The 17,849-nt window shown below is 27.5% G+C and overlaps 1 long non-coding RNA gene across 1 annotated transcript; it reads left to right on the forward strand.

The window, feature by feature from the left end:
- The first annotated feature begins 4,296 nt into the window (after window positions 1-4,296).
- Window positions 4,297-9,179, forward strand: LOC107059978 (uncharacterized). Its single transcript, XR_001473062.1, has 2 exons — window positions 4,297-5,010; window positions 9,093-9,179. It is a non-coding gene; the product is annotated as an uncharacterized lncRNA (long non-coding RNA).
- The last annotated feature ends 8,670 nt before the right edge of the window (window positions 9,180-17,849 follow it).

The raw sequence follows: 17,849 nt of genomic DNA on the forward strand, positions 1-17,849 counted from the left end.
TATATATATATAAAACCAATTTTATCAGGTTCCTTACCACATTTTTTATGAATCGTCATAGGTGCTTTTCTCCTACTATATATTCAAGACTCTTTATTTTGGGAGCGTATATGATATATGTGCTCCAAGAGGGAAAAAGATGGAATAGAAGAACGATCTCGAGCATTTGGTAGTCTTAATTAGATGTGTTGATATCAATGGTGACTCATTATTTCGATGAATTATTTCTTCAAATATAAAAAGATTATGTAAACACTTACTTATCGAATTCCATTACGAAAGACACAATCTTTTCTGATCAAAAAAATTTCCATTGAAAAATAAACAAATTAAATTAAAATCTCTCTCATGAAGTCATTTTTATCATTAAATTATTTCTTGATTGTGACAGTGAGACTGCATATATTGCCCCAAATTATAATCCAATATAATTGACTCCTTCAAACCTTAATTCATCTATTTAAACACTTAATTCATTAGATCTTTTTCTTCATCCTCCTTCAACTTTAATTTCCTCTACCTTTCTCCTTATACAATATATTAAAAATATTAGTGAAAAATAATTATGGGATTTGCTAATTTTTTCCTAAAGGGAAAAAGAAGCAACTCCAAAAAAACCAATAAAGTTGAAAGTAGTAATACTAACACTACTACTTATGTTTGTAGAGATGAGTTAGATAAGAAGAAGCCAAAAATCAAGAAACAAGTGAAATTTGATTTGGAACCTAAATACCAACATCAAGTACTAGAAGAAGAAATTAGTAATGATGAAGAACCAAAGAAATGTATAAGGGAAGGTGTTGATGATCATGATAATGTGATCAATAATCGCGGAGTTAAAGTGAAAATACTGATGAGAAAAGAAGATGCTGCAAGACTTTTGTTGAAGTGTAGTGAAGGAGGAGTACTTGAATTTATGGATGTAGCTCATGAACTTGTTTCTTCAAGTAATGTTAGGGTTATTTCTTCTCCTATTCATAATAGTTGTAATTATGGTTCACTCAAGGCAATTCCTGAATAATGTTAGTGCCTTTGAGGGTGTAATAATATTACTTTTGGTTTATATAATATAATATATTTTGTTAGATTTTTGAGTTTCATGTTTAATTACTTTGAAAAGATTAGAGTTGTTATAGTCTAATAATAATACTCAAGTGTTGCATGATTCAAGTATTTACCTAAAACCTTGTTCTCGTGATCTTTGCATTAAGTGATTGAAAATAGTTGACAAGCATTAAGCGGAGAAAATTAGTACTCCCTCTGTCCCAATTTATGTGACACTTTTCGTTTTTCGAGAGTCAAACAATTTAAGTTTGACCAGAAATTTGCGCATGAAATCTTCAATTTTTTTAAATGAAATTTATATATTTGTAAACTACGTAAAAAGCACTATAAGTTACAATAATTGATAGTTCAAAATGTTTAAAAGATCTATGAAAAATTTACGGTCAAAGATAGACTTGTTTGAATCTTGGAATCCGAAAAGTGCCACATAAAATGGGACGGAGGGAGTAAAAGATATTTTTGGCGCTAAAACAAATTTTATAATTAAAAAAATAGTTATATGTTTCGATTGAAGCGTTGAAATAAATAATAAAGTGATTATATGTTTGGTGAAAGAATGTTATCAAGCAATTTTTTAGAATGACCAATATGTCCTTGAAATTATTTTCCAAAATTTATAAATTGAAAGGTATTTGTATAAGGAGAAGAACAAACATCGAAAACGGATAGGAGATTGATGTTTAAATCAAGAGTGCTTATAATTATAAAAAGCAATAAGTTGAGAATGATTAACTTATAGCTTTTAACTGAATTTTTTTTAATTTATAAGCACCGGAATAAACATTCACCAAAGTCGAAACACATAAATAAGTTAAAAGTAGTTACAAATTACTATCATGGATGTGATTACACTATGTTTGGATCATTGTTATCCATTATTTCGTAATGTACTATATTGTATTGTATTGTACTGTATGGTAGTTATAATGTTTGGATAGACTGTATTGTTTGCTGATGTTTAGTAATATTTTTATTGTTTGGTTTGACTGTATTGTACTGTATTGTAATTTATAAATTTACTAAAATATCCTTAATTATTATAGGGGGAGGTTTGACTGGGATTAAATAATATAGGGCAAATGGTAAAATAGTATTATGAAATATCACATAAGGATATAATTAGAAAAAGAAATTAAGTAACAATGGAAACACACCAAATCGGTTGTTCCATAAAATGATGATTTTCATTGTTATGTAACAATGAAATTTAACAATACAATACAATACATTTTAAGTAACAATAAAAACAAACATTGTATGTATGACAACAATACAATACAGTACAATGGATAACAATGATCCAAACAGAGTGTAATTTAAAGAATGACAACAAATAAAAAGACTATGTTCAAAGGCTTTGAAATACATGGTATGTAATCCTAGTTATACATGTATAACTTATATCATAGTCAACATTAGATGTAATAAAAAGACTCTTATAATAATTAGCACTAATAGTAGTATATATTACATGGGAAAAGGAGGTTAATTTAAGACAATCTTGGTCTAGAAGACTAGAACTTGACATATATATATATATATATATATATATATATACATAACTAATTATATCATAGTCTAAAAGAAAATTTTATGAAAAAACTCTTATAATAAAACCTAATACTACTACTACTACGTACTACAATTCCACGTTCAATCCAAGGTTACATTGGAAAAAAAGGTTAATTTAATATAATCTTGATCTAAAACTCGACATAATTAAAAAATTACATATATAACTTATATCATAGTCTAAAATTAGAAACTCTCTTATAATAAAATCTAATAGTACGTACGTACTACAATTCCACGTTCAAGTTCACATGGGAAAAGGGGTTGATTTAAAAGAATCTTGGTCTAGAACTAACATAATTAAAAAATAATATATAAACTTGAATAAAAGACATATAATGACAAGATTATTGGTAGGTATATTCAACACAGAAAATATGAGTATTAGCACTTTAACTTGACCAGTTGATTAATAATAATAACATTAACAAAACCATACAAATAAAAACGCGTTTTACTAGAAAATTAGACTTACCTTTTATTCAATATTAATGGAAGGGGAGTCGAAGAAACAATACAGTAGTGTTCTTCATATCATTTATACGTTACAAATTCGTATTTTAAAAATATTTATTACTATTTGCATTAGAATAAACTAATTATATTATATTTTTTTAAAGTGTGACTCTTAAATATGAGATATTTTATACATCGAACTGTCTTTTTAATCCAATTCATTAATATTAAGAAGCATGTCACTTTCAATTTCCCAAGACTTAGTCTAATCTTACTTACTACAACATGTAGTAAATTAAAATAGTGTTAGAATAGACTATTGAGGACCTCTTTAGTCTTCCTCGTGCCTCTGAACAAAATTATTTGCATTCGATATTTATATCAATTGATACTTCAATATTATTAATTCATCATAATTACGTCAGTAATTAAAATTATATTTTTTTTATGATTAACATGATTTATACAAGTATATATAAATCAAGATAATACGTTATTTAGTGAGTTGATGTAAATAATGAATAAAGATTATAATTTTTTATTTGAAAATTTTGTGTTAGTTAATAGTAATTTTTACGTACCTATTTTCACGAACACCAATTTATAACTCTAGTCAACAACAGCATATCAATATAACGTAAACTTTACGATTAAAAATGTGTAATTATTCTGCATATAAAAATTAAATCCAGAGAATATTAATGTTTGAAGAAAAAGCAATATGCTTGTAAAGTAGGAAGAAATTAATGCTACAAAATCTCTATGAGGACCACAATAGAAGAATTCATTTAAGGAGTCATCTACTTAAGTTATTAGGACTCTTCATCATTTCTTCTTATTATATACATTAATTAAAATGATAATTATATATTCGATTGCTCGATCAAAAATATTTATATTTATTGATTAATATACATAATATACGTGTGCATTATATGCTTGTAGTTTTCATTTTATTTTGTGGACACCTGTTTATATGTGGATTTTTCTTTATTTTGAACAAAAGTAAAAATAAATAATTTATATCGAAAACCGTCTATTAATACTGAATATGTTATTGTTATGATTAAATATTTCAATTATTTAAGTAAACAACAAGAATATTTTTTTTCTTCACTGTCATAATCATGACTTATGTGGCTGCCCCAATTTATAATCCAATTGACTCTTTCAAAACTTAACTCATCTATTTAAACACTTAATTCATCTTCTATTTTTCTTCATCCTCTCTACAACAATATAGCTATAACCCCTTATTACTCCTCCTAAATCTCCATATAGTTCAATATTTTTTAAAAAATAATTAAATATGGGATTTGGGAGGTCTTTTCTTAAGGGAATTCACTTTGGTGAAAAAAGTAAATCAAGAAAAACCAAAATTGTTGAAAGTAGTAATATCACTACTACTACTTATGTGTGTAGAGATGAGTTAGATAAAAAGAAGCCTAAAATCAAGAAACAAGTGAAATTTGATTTAGAACCAAAATATCATCCATCAAAAGAAGAAGAGGAAAACGAAAAGAATAATACTTTCGAGAAAAATACAATTACTCAAGAGGAGGAAACAAAAGTACAAGAAGGTGTTAATATTGCAAATAATGACGGAGTTATAAAAGTAAAAATCTTGATGAAAAAAGAAGATGCTGCGAGACTTTTGATAAAGTATAGAAATGGAGGGGCTCTTGAGTTTATGGATGTTGCTCAACAACTTGTACAAGTTCCTTCTAGTAGTGTTAAAGTTCTTTAATTTCTTCTCTTAGTCAATAGTTAGGGGTGGCAGTGGAGTGGGGCGAGAAGAATGTATAGTGAGTTAGTTTTATTGTTCATAATTTTCAACCCGCTTCGTTATTAAGAGCCCTTGAGTTTTTTTTTTCCCTATGATTATTCATGAATATTTTTTACTCAAGCCTCTAGGAGGTATATATACTTGAGTTTATTTTGTACCTAACTTTATGTAATAACATTGATTGATAATTTTAGAATAAAGGATAAATAACTTGTTATATTATGTTAATTTTTGTTGATAACTTATAAAATTTATCACGCTAATGTAAGTTAATTAAATCAAATAATCATTCTTGGACATACTAAAAACACCGTAATATTTAAGTCTCCGTCTCTTTTTCCTCTTACTAGGATAGACAGGTGAAGAGACATATGTAACATTGCAACATTAAATTCATCTAAACTCCATATTTTTTTATATAAAACAAGAAATTATGTTCGAAAATTTACTAAAATTATAACGAATAGCAGGTGAAGTTCAGAAGAAATTAAATGTAGTATAAGTGGGGTGAGAAGATAAATATATAAAATAAATAAATAATAAAACTTCTACATGACAAGTTTAGCTATTGAATTCTTTTTGTCTCTTGGTTAAAATAAAGAGAAAAATAGAATTTTAATTAATGTAAGACATTTGTAAAAGTTGATAGTCTTTTTGCCTAGAAATGGTGTCAAGAATCTAACTTTGACTAATGGAATATAAGAAGAAAATAACTTATAAAGACAAAAAAATATTTTAATAAAGGTAACTTGGTATATCAAACAATGCATTATTGGTCTAATACTCAATCGAAAATTTTCTTTTCTAAAATAATAAAATACTTTATTTTAATTCATGTAATGTATAATATTCTATTATAAGTTAATTCAAAAATAAGGATATCTTTCTATATTTAAAAATAATTTAATTTTCAGCTTATAATTTGACCTTTAATAATATAATTTACCGTCATAAAAATTCAAAGAATATCATGACAATCTGTCAAAATTTGTGGATAATTATAATTAGTTAACTTGATTATAATTAATTTAAATGAATAAAATTTATCATATAAAATGGAACAGAAAAAATATGAACTAATATTGTTCTAAAACGAAGAAAAAAAAGACGTGGAAACAAAATATAACACGTTTGGTTACATTAATTCTACGTTCATTTTTTCTCTTATTAGGACAAATTTTATTTGACATGTCGTAGAACTAACTTTCCCCAGTCCAATGTCTACTAGCCTTGTGGCGTCTCCATCCCAACACTTCACGGTCGAGGCGTTTTTCGTAGATGGATTCAAAATTTAAATTTAACAAATTTAATATTTAACGTGTTTAGCACGAGACTCATTTTAGTGGAGGTGGATCGATATACCGTTTAGGGTATGGATTTGATAAAATTGAGTAGTTTTGATCTAAATTTTATATTAATCTTACGAAAAATCATTTAGTATATATAAATTATTAGTTAAAAATCAAGTAGCACAAAAGAACCAACTCATGTACTCATAAACAAATATTGAATTTCCCTCCATAAAAGATTGTATTAGATTCAGATGAACCGCTCCAATTGATCCCTACCTTCCCCACAAAATATAACTATAATTATATCTCAATTCTATATAAGGTCGAAGACTGTTCTATGAATTGTCAGTATATTTAAATTCAAAAGAAGAAAATTCTCATCGCATACAAAAAGAAGAAATTTCTTTGATTAATAGTGCTATTGATATATATGTCAATTCAAAAGTGTCAAAATCCAACTAGTAGACTTGTTTTAAGGTTCTTGGACTAGTTAATTGACTAAAATTCAAGTGATAAGTTTGAAAAGAAAATTCAAACTTTACTAAATGTTGAAAGCTCTTAATAAAATACTCCCTCCATTAATTTTTACTTGTCATAAACTATATACATAAGTAAAGTCTAACTATGTATTCGTAAGAGTGACTGAGTTGGTGCAACAAGTGATATTCCATAAGAAAGTTAGGCTAGAGATCAATTGCACTTATCAATATCTTCTCAATCGAACTCCTTGAGCTAAGCTTGCATAATGCAATTTACATATCGTATGTGATTTACAAGCTATTGCACAAAAACATATTTACTCTGTGCGCTCGGGTCAAAAATAAAAGGTCCAATTACGTACTCGACGTGTTTTGATTAAAGATTATTTCCTAAACCAAAAGATTGCAAAGTTTTCAACTTCCTAAATCCTACTCATCACTTGCCTAGAAATTAAAAACCATATGTTACGGCTAATAAAAGCAAAACATTACATTAACTTGAGCAATTAACTAACACTAATTAAGGGGTAATTTGGTTAGATTGCATCAACTTAAATATATAATTCCAATCAGTGGCGGAGCCAAGATTTTTAATAAGGGGGTTCAAAATCTGAAAAAATAGACACATGAAGTAGTCGAAGGGAGTTCAACATCTACTATCTATACCTAAAAAATTAATTTAATCATATATAAATAATATAATTTTTCCTGACTCTAAGGTGGCTCCGCCGCTATTTCCCAACGTAGATCGAACTCCACAAAAGTAATATAATATTTGATTAGTGGCATAAAAAATACTACTAATAATTTCGACATAATTAACTTATAGTGTTTGGTGGGTGTCTTGGCGATATAAAATTGTGGTGCCGATATTAATAATAACGTCATAATTTTCACTAAGAAATTTTAAACATAAAAAAAATTAATTAGGCTAAGATGCCAAAAAGATTCATTATTTACTATAAATATATTAAACAATAATTTTAATTAATCTCATAAATATAAATGTAATTTTCTAACAAAAGAGATATGGATGACCCCCTTCCACCTCTAGCTAGAACTCGGCCCCTAACTAATACTATACACAAATTTATTTTATTATTGTTGAGTCGGACTCTATCAAAAACACTCGATGTATCCTCATAAAGATAGGAATAAAGTCATATATCTTACACTTTTCGCACTCTACTTGTAAAATTACCGTATTATTTTTTGTATATAGAATGTGGAATAAACTACATGTCGTTGGGTCAATGAGAAAGTTATTTCATTTTAACTTTGAAAAAGTCTTTTACTTATTTTTCTTGGTTCATTTTTCTCCTTAATTGATTACTTAACCAATAATTAAATAGAAGTTTCAAATACTTCCAATTTTTCTTTAATTAAGAAACAAAATCATATTCTTGAGTTGTGACTTATCATGTCACTATAATTTGCACCTAATTTTACTCATTTTGACTCCTTCCACGTATTAATTATTCATCACTTTTCTCTTTAAACACTTGTTCAATTTATCTCTTCTAATTATCCTACTTTCTCTAATAAAAAACTTCATATTCCTACTCTTTTTTTTTCTATCTAGAAATATCCAAATGGTGATAACTATGGGATTTGCTAGTTCTTTACTAAAGGAAATATTTTTTGGTAGGAAAATCAACTCCAAAAATTATAATAAGGTTAATAGTACTACTAATTTTACTTATGTTTGTAGAGATGAGTTGGATAAGAAAAAGCCCAAAATCAAAAAACAAGTGAAATTTGATTTAGAACCTAAATCCCAACAAGAAGAAGAAACAAGTACCCTTTTGGAGTTGAACAAAAGTAGTGGTACTTCTTTGGAGAAATATAAAGTTAGTGGTGGTGATGGTGATCATAATGATCATGCAAATAGTAACGGGGTTAGAGTGAAAATCTTGATGAGAAAAAAAGACGCTGCAAGACTTCTGTTGAAGTGTAGAGAAGTAGGGGTACTCAAATTTAAGGATGTTGCCCAAGAGCTAGTTCAAATTCCTTCTAATTGTGTTAGGGTTATTTCTTCTTCTAGTCACAATATTCATGAATCTCATGATTGTTCACTCAAGACTATACCTGAAGAACGTTAGTGTCTTGTAGGGTTCAATTTCTCGATTCAACTATAATATATTGATAGCGTAAAAAAAATTACACTATTTGTGTTACATAGCATGTCCTAGTTATATAATAGGTTATTTGTATTATTTTATGTGTTACAAATTTCACATATTATGTTAATATTTACCTTTTCAAGAACGAAGTATAATGGATATTAATGGCCAGCCTCATTAGTCGTAACGTCTTACGTAGTTTTAATTACTTTATTTGTTTTCTTATGATTTATTTCATAGTTGTATATATAAAACTTGGACTTGTATATGGGTTAGAGAATTTTGTATATGATTTTTTTTTTACTCAAGCCTCTAGGAGGTATACTTGAGTTTATTTTGTACCTAACTTTATGTAATAACATTGATTGATAATTTTAGAATAAAGGATAAATAACTTGTTATATTATGTTAATTTTTGTTGATAACTTATAAAAATTATTACGATAATGTAAGTTAATTAAATCAAATAATTATTCTTGGACATACTAAAAACACTGTAATATTTAAGTCTCCGTCTCTTTTACCTCTTTTACTAGGATAGACAGGTGAAGAGACAGATGTAACATTGCAACATTAAATTCAACTAAACTCAATATTTTTTATATGAAACAAAAATTTATATTAAAAAATTTATTAAAATTACAACGAATAGAAGATGTGAAGTTCTGAAGAAATTAAATGTAGTAGAAGTGGGGTGAGAAGATAAATATAGAAAATAAATAAATAATAAAACTTCTACGTGACAAGTTTAGCTATTGAATTCTTTTTGTCTCTTGGTTAAAGTAAAGAGAAAAATAAAATTTTAATTAATACAAGACATTTGTAAAAGTTGATAGTCTTTTTGACTAGAAATGGTGTCAAGAATCTAACTTTGACTAATGGAATATAAGAAGAAAATAACTTATAAAGACAAAAAAATATTTTAATAAAGGTAACTTGGTATATCAAACAATGCATTATTGGTCTAATACTCAATCGAAAATTTTCTTTTCTAAAAAAATAAAATACTTTATTTTAATTCATGTGATGTATAATATTCTATTATAAGTTAATTCGAAAATAAGGATATCTTCCTATATTTAAAAATAATTTAATTTTCAGCTTATAATTTGACCTTTAATAAGATAATTTACCGTCATAAAAATACTAAGAATATCATGACAATCTGTCAAAATTTGTGGATAATTATAATTAGTTAACTTGATTATAATTAATTTATATGAATAATATATATCGTATAAAATGAAACAGAAGAAGTAAGAACTTATATTGTTCTCAAACGAACAAAAAAAGAAGAAGACGTGGAAACAAAATATAACACGTTTGGTTACATTAATTCTACGTTCATTTTTTCTCTTATTAGGACAAATTTTATTTGACATGTCGCAGAAGTAACATTCCCTAGTCCAATGTCTACTAGCCTTGTGGTGTCTCCATCCCAACACCTTATGGTCAAGGTGTTTTTCATAGACGGATTCAAAATTTAAATTTGACAAATTCAATCTTTAACAAGTTTAGCACGAGACTCATTTTACTTGGAGGCGAATCGATATACTATTTAGGGTATGGATTTGATAAAATTGAGCACAAAAGAACCAACTCATGTACTCATAAACAAATATTGAATTTTCCTCCATAAAAGAATGTATTAGATTCAGATAAACCGCTCCAATTGATCCCTACCTCCCCCACAAGATATAACTATAATTACATCTCAATTCTAAATAAGGTCGAAGACGTTTCTATGAACTTTCAATATATTTAAATTCAAAAAGAAAAAGAAGAAAAAAACAAGAAGAAAATTCTCATCACAGACAAAAAGAAGAAATTTCTTTGATTAACAGTGCTATTGAGATATCATATGTCAATTCAAAAGTATCAAAATCCAACTAGTAGACTTGTTTTAAGGTTCTTGGACTAGTTAATTGACTAAAATTCAAGTGATAAGTTTGAAAAGAAAATTCAAACTTTATTAAATGTTGAAAGCTCTTAATAAAATACTCCCTCCATTAATTTTTACTTGTCATAAAAGTCTAACTACGTATTCGTAAGAGTGATTGAATTGGTGCAACAAGTGATATTCCATAAGGGAGTTAGGCTAGAGATTGATTCCACTTATCAATATCTTCTCAATCCAACCCCTTGGGCTGAGCTTGCATAATGCAATTTACATATCGTATGTGATTTACAAGCTATTGCACAAAAACAGATTTACTCAGTGCGCTCGGGTCAAGAATAAAAGGTCCAATTACGTACTTGACGTGTTTTGATTAAAAATTATTTCCTAAACCAAAAGATTGCAAAGTTTTCAACTTCCTACTCATCAGTTACCTAGAAATTTAAAACCATATGTTTCGGCTAATAAAAGCAAAACATTACATTAACTTGAGCAATTAACTAACACTAATTAAGGGGTAATTTGGTTAGATTGCATCAACTAAAATATATAATCCTAACCAGTTGTGGAGCCAGGATTTTTAATAAGGGGGTTCAAAATTTGATAAAATAGACACATGAATTAGTCGAAGGGAGTTCAACATCTACTATCTATACCTAAAAAAATATTTTAATCATATATAAATAATATAATTTTTCGCCGCAGGGATCCCTAACTCTAAGGTGGCTCCACCACTATTTCCCAACGTAGATCAAACTCCACAAAACTAATATAATATTTGATTATTGGCATAAAAAATACTACTAATAATTTCGACATAATTAACTTATAGTGTTTGGTGGGTGTCTTGGCGATATAAAATTGTGGTGCCGATATTAATGATAATGTCATAATTTTCACAAAGAAATTTTAAACATAAAAATTTAACTACTCTCAGAAGCCAAAAAGATTCATTATTTACTATAAATACATTAAACAATAATTTTAATCTTGTATATAAATGTAATTTTCTGACAAAAGAGATATGGATGACCCCTTCCACCTCTAGCTAGAACTCGGCCTCTAACTAATACTATACCCAAATTTATTTTATTATTGTTGAGTCGAGAGTCCATCAAAAACACTCTATATATCCTCATAAAGATTGAAATAAAGTCATATATCTTACACTTTTCGCACACTACATGTAAAATTACGGTATTTTTTTTTTGTATATAGAATGTGGAATAAACTGCATGTAACATGTCGCTGGGTCAATGAGAAAGTTATTTCATTTTAACTTTGAAAAAGACTTTTACTTATTTTTCTTGTTCATTCTTCTCCTTAATTGATTACTTAAACAATAATCATTAAATATAAGTTTCAAATACTTCCATTTTTTCTTTAATTAAGAAACAAAATTATATTCTTGAGTTATGACTGATCATGTCACTATAATTTGCCCCTAATTTTACTCATTTTGACTCCTTCCACATATTAATTATTCATAACTTTTCTATTTAAACACTTGTTCAATTTATCTCTTCTAATTATCCTACTTTCTCTAATAAAAAACTTCATATTCCTACTCTTTTTTTTTCTATCTAGAAATATCCAAATGGTGATAACTATGGGATTTGCTAGTTCTTTACTAAAGGAAATATTTTTTGGTAGGAAAATCAACTCCAAAAATTATAGTAAGGTTGATAGTACTACTAATTTTACTTATGTTTGTAGAGATGAGTTGGATAAGAAAAAGCCCAAAATTAAAAAACAAGTGAAATTTGATTTAGAACCTAAATCCCAACAAGAAGAAGAAACAAGTACCCTTTTGGAGTTGAACAAAAGTAGTGGTACTTCTTTGGAGAAATATAAAGTTAATGGTGGCGATGGTGATAATGATCATGCAAATAGTAACGGGGTTAAAGTGAAAATCTTGATGAGAAAAGAAGACGCTATAAGACTTCTGTTGAAGTGTAGAGAACGAGGGGTACTCGAATTTAAGGATGTTGCCCAAGAGCTAGTTCAAATTCCTTCTAATTGTGTTAGGGTTATTTCTTCTCCTAGTCGCAATATTCATGAATCTCATCATTGTTCACTCGAGACTATACCTGAAGAATGTTAGAGCCTGGTAGGGTTCAATTTCTCGATTCAACTATAATATATTGATAGCGTAAATTTTTTTTACACTATTTGTGTTACATAGCATGTAATAGGTTGTTTGTATTATTTTGTGTGTTACAAATTTCACATATTATGTTAACATTTACCTTTTCAAGAACGAAATATAATGGATATTAATGGCCAGCCTCATTAGTCGTAACGTCTTACATAGTTTTAATTACTCTATTTGTTTTCTTATGATTTATTTCATAGTTATATATATAAAACTTGGGCTTTGTATATGGGTTAGAGAATTTTGGGCTCCATTGTACCCACAATTTCCCCAAAATTGTTGTTCTATCATCAAGTAAAATGTTTAATTTAAAAATAAAATAACATTATTATTAATATTTAATAAAGAGATTTAAATAATTCCCACCTATTGCTTAAAAAAACTTTCCCTTAATTTGGAACTTAGGAAAATGGTAAAAGAAATTATTATTATTTTTGGATTAGGTGGAGAAAAAAGTTTAGAAATATGTAGTTTTCCTTGGTCTTTCTTGGAATCCAAAAGAAAAAAAAGGAGAATGGATTTTACCATAGCGCGAATTGGGGATAGTCAGAGTTCAATGTAGATATTGGATACTGAATGGGAAGAAAAAAAAAAGTCATCTTCGTACTCATAATTTACCTTTCCGCTTATGTTTTTCTTGTATTTTACTATGCATTTTTCACTTATGCTACTTCTTTCCCAAACAGTTTTGTTTGTTATGTTTTTTTTAATCGAGAATCTCTCGAAAAACAATCCATCTTCCTCACAAAATAGGGACAAGATCTGCATACACAAAATTTTCCTGTAAATCTCACTTACAAAATTATACTCATAACATATTGTTGTGTTTTATGTTTGGCTTTCCGTTTTTTTCCTTTCCTTGTTTACTTGCATCTTTTTATTTTCCAAAAATTAGTGAAATCAAATCTAATAATACAATATAATGGGATCAAGAATAATAAACAAGTGAAAATGAACTAGAGATTTAAAATAATACAATATAATGGCATCAAGTGAATTGTTTAATAAAAATATTAATAAGATAATTATTAATATTCAATACGATACGGTGATAATAAAGAGATTCAAATAATTCCTACCTATTGCTTAAAAAACTTTCCCTTAATTTGGAACTTAGGAAAATGGTAAAAGAAATTATTATTTTTTGGATTAGGTGGAGAGAAAAGCTTAGAAATGTGTAATTTTCCCAAGTTTTTTCTGGAATCCAAAAGAAAAAAAAAAGAGAATCAGCTTATGCGGCGTGAATTCAGAATAATTGAACTTTAATGCATTGAACATTGAATAATAAAAAAAGTTAATCTTCCAACTCATATTCTACCTTTCCACTTATGTTTGCCTTGTATTTACCATGTCTTTTTCACTTACCCGAATTATTTTGTTTTGTTTTTTCTTGAGTTGAGAATTTCTCGAAAAACAACCTATCTACCTCCCCAAGGTAGAGATAGGATTTACATATATAAGATTTTCTCGCAGATTTCACTTATAAAATTATACTTAATATATTATTATTGTTGTATTTTATGCTTGCCTTTCCGTTTCTTTCTTTGTTTACTTACATCTTTTCATTTTCCTAAAATTAGTGAAATCAAATCCAATAATACAATATAATGGCATCAAGAATTAATAAACAAGTGAAAATAAACTAGAGACAATATGTTAAGCTAAGTCACTAACTTTAAACTTGGAAATGGTGAAAATTTAAAAGCATCATAATGTAAAATAACATTTATCATGAGTTTAAATAATGGTGCAAACAAAACATATATTAAGAAAAGATGAATTCTAAATTTAAATTTTACGAACACTTAGTTTTAGGACAATAAATTCTAACATTAGTAACTGAATTTTTAACACATATATAAGGTTCCAAAGCTTTCATCAAAGTAAAAAACTCAAATATACAAAAAAAAAAAAATAGAAATCAAAATAGCATAGATCTCGAATTCAAGCTTCGAAAATATAAATCTTCTAATAGTAACAAGTACTTCTCCTTTAATTCGTTTAACGCAACACAAATTCAAATTAATCCGAACCAAACTTTAAATACCCATTCTATTAAAGGGAATAAAACACCAAGAAAATTTACAAGCATGGATTTCAACTACATCCATACAAAAAGAAAGAGAAACTCAAATATACAATAAGGAGGAAGAAGAAGTAAAACAAAAAAATCAGAAGTCTCGAGTTAAAGCCTTGAAAAAAAAACAGATCTTCTCATACCGTACGCGATACAAATCTGAATTAATCCGACCGACAAAAAAAGAAGAAAAAAGAGCATTTTCATAAAAATTCATCTATCCATCATTTCTGGAACTTCAGGACTCTCTGTAATACTTTCTAAACTTGGTTTCCATCCTGAACAAATTTTTCCTCTGTTTTTTTCAATTTCCCCCAAAAATTCCTCTAAATTTTTCCCTTCTCTGAATTTCAATTGAAGAAGTAGCCATTCCAATTCCTCTTTAGTCAAAACTACTTTCAATCTCATATTTGTTTTTCCCTCTTCCTTATGAAATTTGACTGTTTTTTCATCTTCACGAATCTGTGATTCCTCTGTATTTTCTCTTTGTAAACATGTTTCTACACAATTTCCCATGATTTTTTTGAAGTTTTTCTGGTTGTTGTTTGTGAAATGTGAAGGAAAAAAAAGAGGGATTTGAGAAGAAGAAGAAGGAAAATTGATAATTTAGAGAGAGAAAGTAGAGAGAAGTGTTGAGTAGAGTTGCATGTGAGAGTGGGTAGAGAGAGTTTTTATAGATCTCGAATTGAATAATTAAAATAATAAAATAAAATTGGATTCGTTAATTTTCTACGTGTTTTTTTTTTAAAAAAAAATTATTTGGAATTTTTGTACCTTTGTCGATTAACGAATTTGCACATCAGCTAAGGATCTTTCAAAAATAACTTTTTCACCTTTACGAGAGATTTGTGTACTCTCTTTAGACCCTATTTTATGGTGGGATATGTTATTGTTGTTGTTTGACTACGAGTATTTGTATATTTAAAAACTTATTTGATATAAGGGCTTCATCCAAATATTTTTTTTTGTCTTAACTCAAACTATATCGTAAATGGTATGCAGATATATACCCTCCGTCATATTTTTGGGATATTGGTGCCCTTGCCGTCCAAAAACTAGAGCATATATACCTTTATATTAACGGAAGACTAAATAGGGGCACATGTCATAATCTTATCCACAGATTCGATATTTATTAAATATCAAATCGATGGGTAAGATTGTGCCACATGCCCCTATTTAGTCTTCCGTTATAGTGAAAGACATATATGCTCTAGTTTTTTGATAGCAGGGGCACCAATGTCCCAAAAGTATAACGGAGGATATTTGCATACCATTTACGATAGTTTGGGGTATATTTATCCTTTTTTCCTACTATATATTATAAGGTTAATTTTTACTTAAAATAATAAATCACTTAAGCTAATGTTATTAACAAAGTTAGAACAATATTTTGTATTTATTCTCTTTGATCACGAGAAAGTTTACTTGATTTAAGAAGTTTCCTTGGAAGAAGATTTATTTAATTTTGGAATATATAGACGTGTCTTTGTCTTTTTATTTATTTAAATTAATCATTCTCGTGTTAAATAACATTTAAGCTAAACAAACCCGTGACTTACAGGTTTTTTAATTAGTAGAAAATAGATTACAGTTTGATTACAACTAGCATTTCGTGTATGATCTGTATTTTTTTTTGTCAAATATATATTTGGTTGAAAAGAATTTTGAAAATGTTGGTTTTGAATTTCTTGGAAAGAGTGTATTACCAATCCAAGATTCTATTATTCTTTCAATATTCACATTTCAATTGTTAGAAAAATAACTTACTAATATAAGATGCTTATAATATTACATTCTCTAACCACGTAAAATCGTGATAACACATGACGATTAATCCTGAAAGACCATTTATTCTTAGAAAATGTGTAACGGTAACATCGCTTATTTGGAGGAAATGAAACATTGCAAGCAGTTATATGAATGCAGTTATTCACTTGTAGAGACGTCTTTTTTAGCTCTCGTTAAAATTGTATGAAAATCATCTTTAATGGGACTTTTCAAATTATCATATTGAAGAATTCTTTCATACTTAACGTTGTTAGGTAAAAATATGATTGTTGAACTAATATAACAATTTACCTCATCTTGTAAATTGAAAGGCAGTCCAATTAGTCTTTTTATAGATGTAGCAAGTGGGGTTAAAGTTAAACCATAAATATTGTTTATTTGCCTTCTTTTGATTTTTTAACATTTTAGGTTATAAAGGTCACAACTTTGCCATAGTTAAATATATTATTAATTAAATTAAATAAACAGTAAGATATTATTGTTGACATTTGTGGAAAAAAAAGGCAAAAAATTTATCATTATAACTCATAAGAAGACATCTTTCAATAGTGACCCCATATAATTATGATATATATAACCCCAACAAATTGGATTGGAGCGTCTTTAAGTGCCATTTTCCCCTATAGCTATATTATCCCGATCAGTTTACACGCATCTTAATTATCTGATTGAATATACACAATTAAGAACGGAGCTATGTAAACCCTATATTTATGTCGACATCAGAACCCAATTACTAACATTTGATATCGTCAAAAAATTAGAATTCATAATAATATTCAAATTTTGACTCTGCTTACATGTTACTTTCTGTTACCGAATAGCTCTGTCCACGAAAATTTTAAATATATATATATTACTTGGCTTTTTGTTTCTTTTCTTTTATTACTGACTTTTATTTCCTAAGGTCTTGTCATCTTTATATTATTTCATTTGACAGCTAAATCACATTATATTATTATACTATATTAGAAGAGTCTAGGATTTTACTACCTTATATTATTATATTATATTATACTATATTAGAAGAGTCTAGGATTTTACTACCAAAAGTGGGCCCCATCTCCTTCCACTTAAATAATATTTTTCAACCTTATCATGGTAAAAGTTGAATTTATTATCCTTTTCATTTAATTTTATATGATATTATTTTTTC

This window comes from Solanum tuberosum, unplaced genomic scaffold (genome assembly GCF_000226075.1).
Source record: "Solanum tuberosum cultivar DM 1-3 516 R44 unplaced genomic scaffold, SolTub_3.0 scf00048, whole genome shotgun sequence".
NCBI classification, from domain to species: Eukaryota; Viridiplantae; Streptophyta; class Magnoliopsida; order Solanales; family Solanaceae; genus Solanum; species Solanum tuberosum.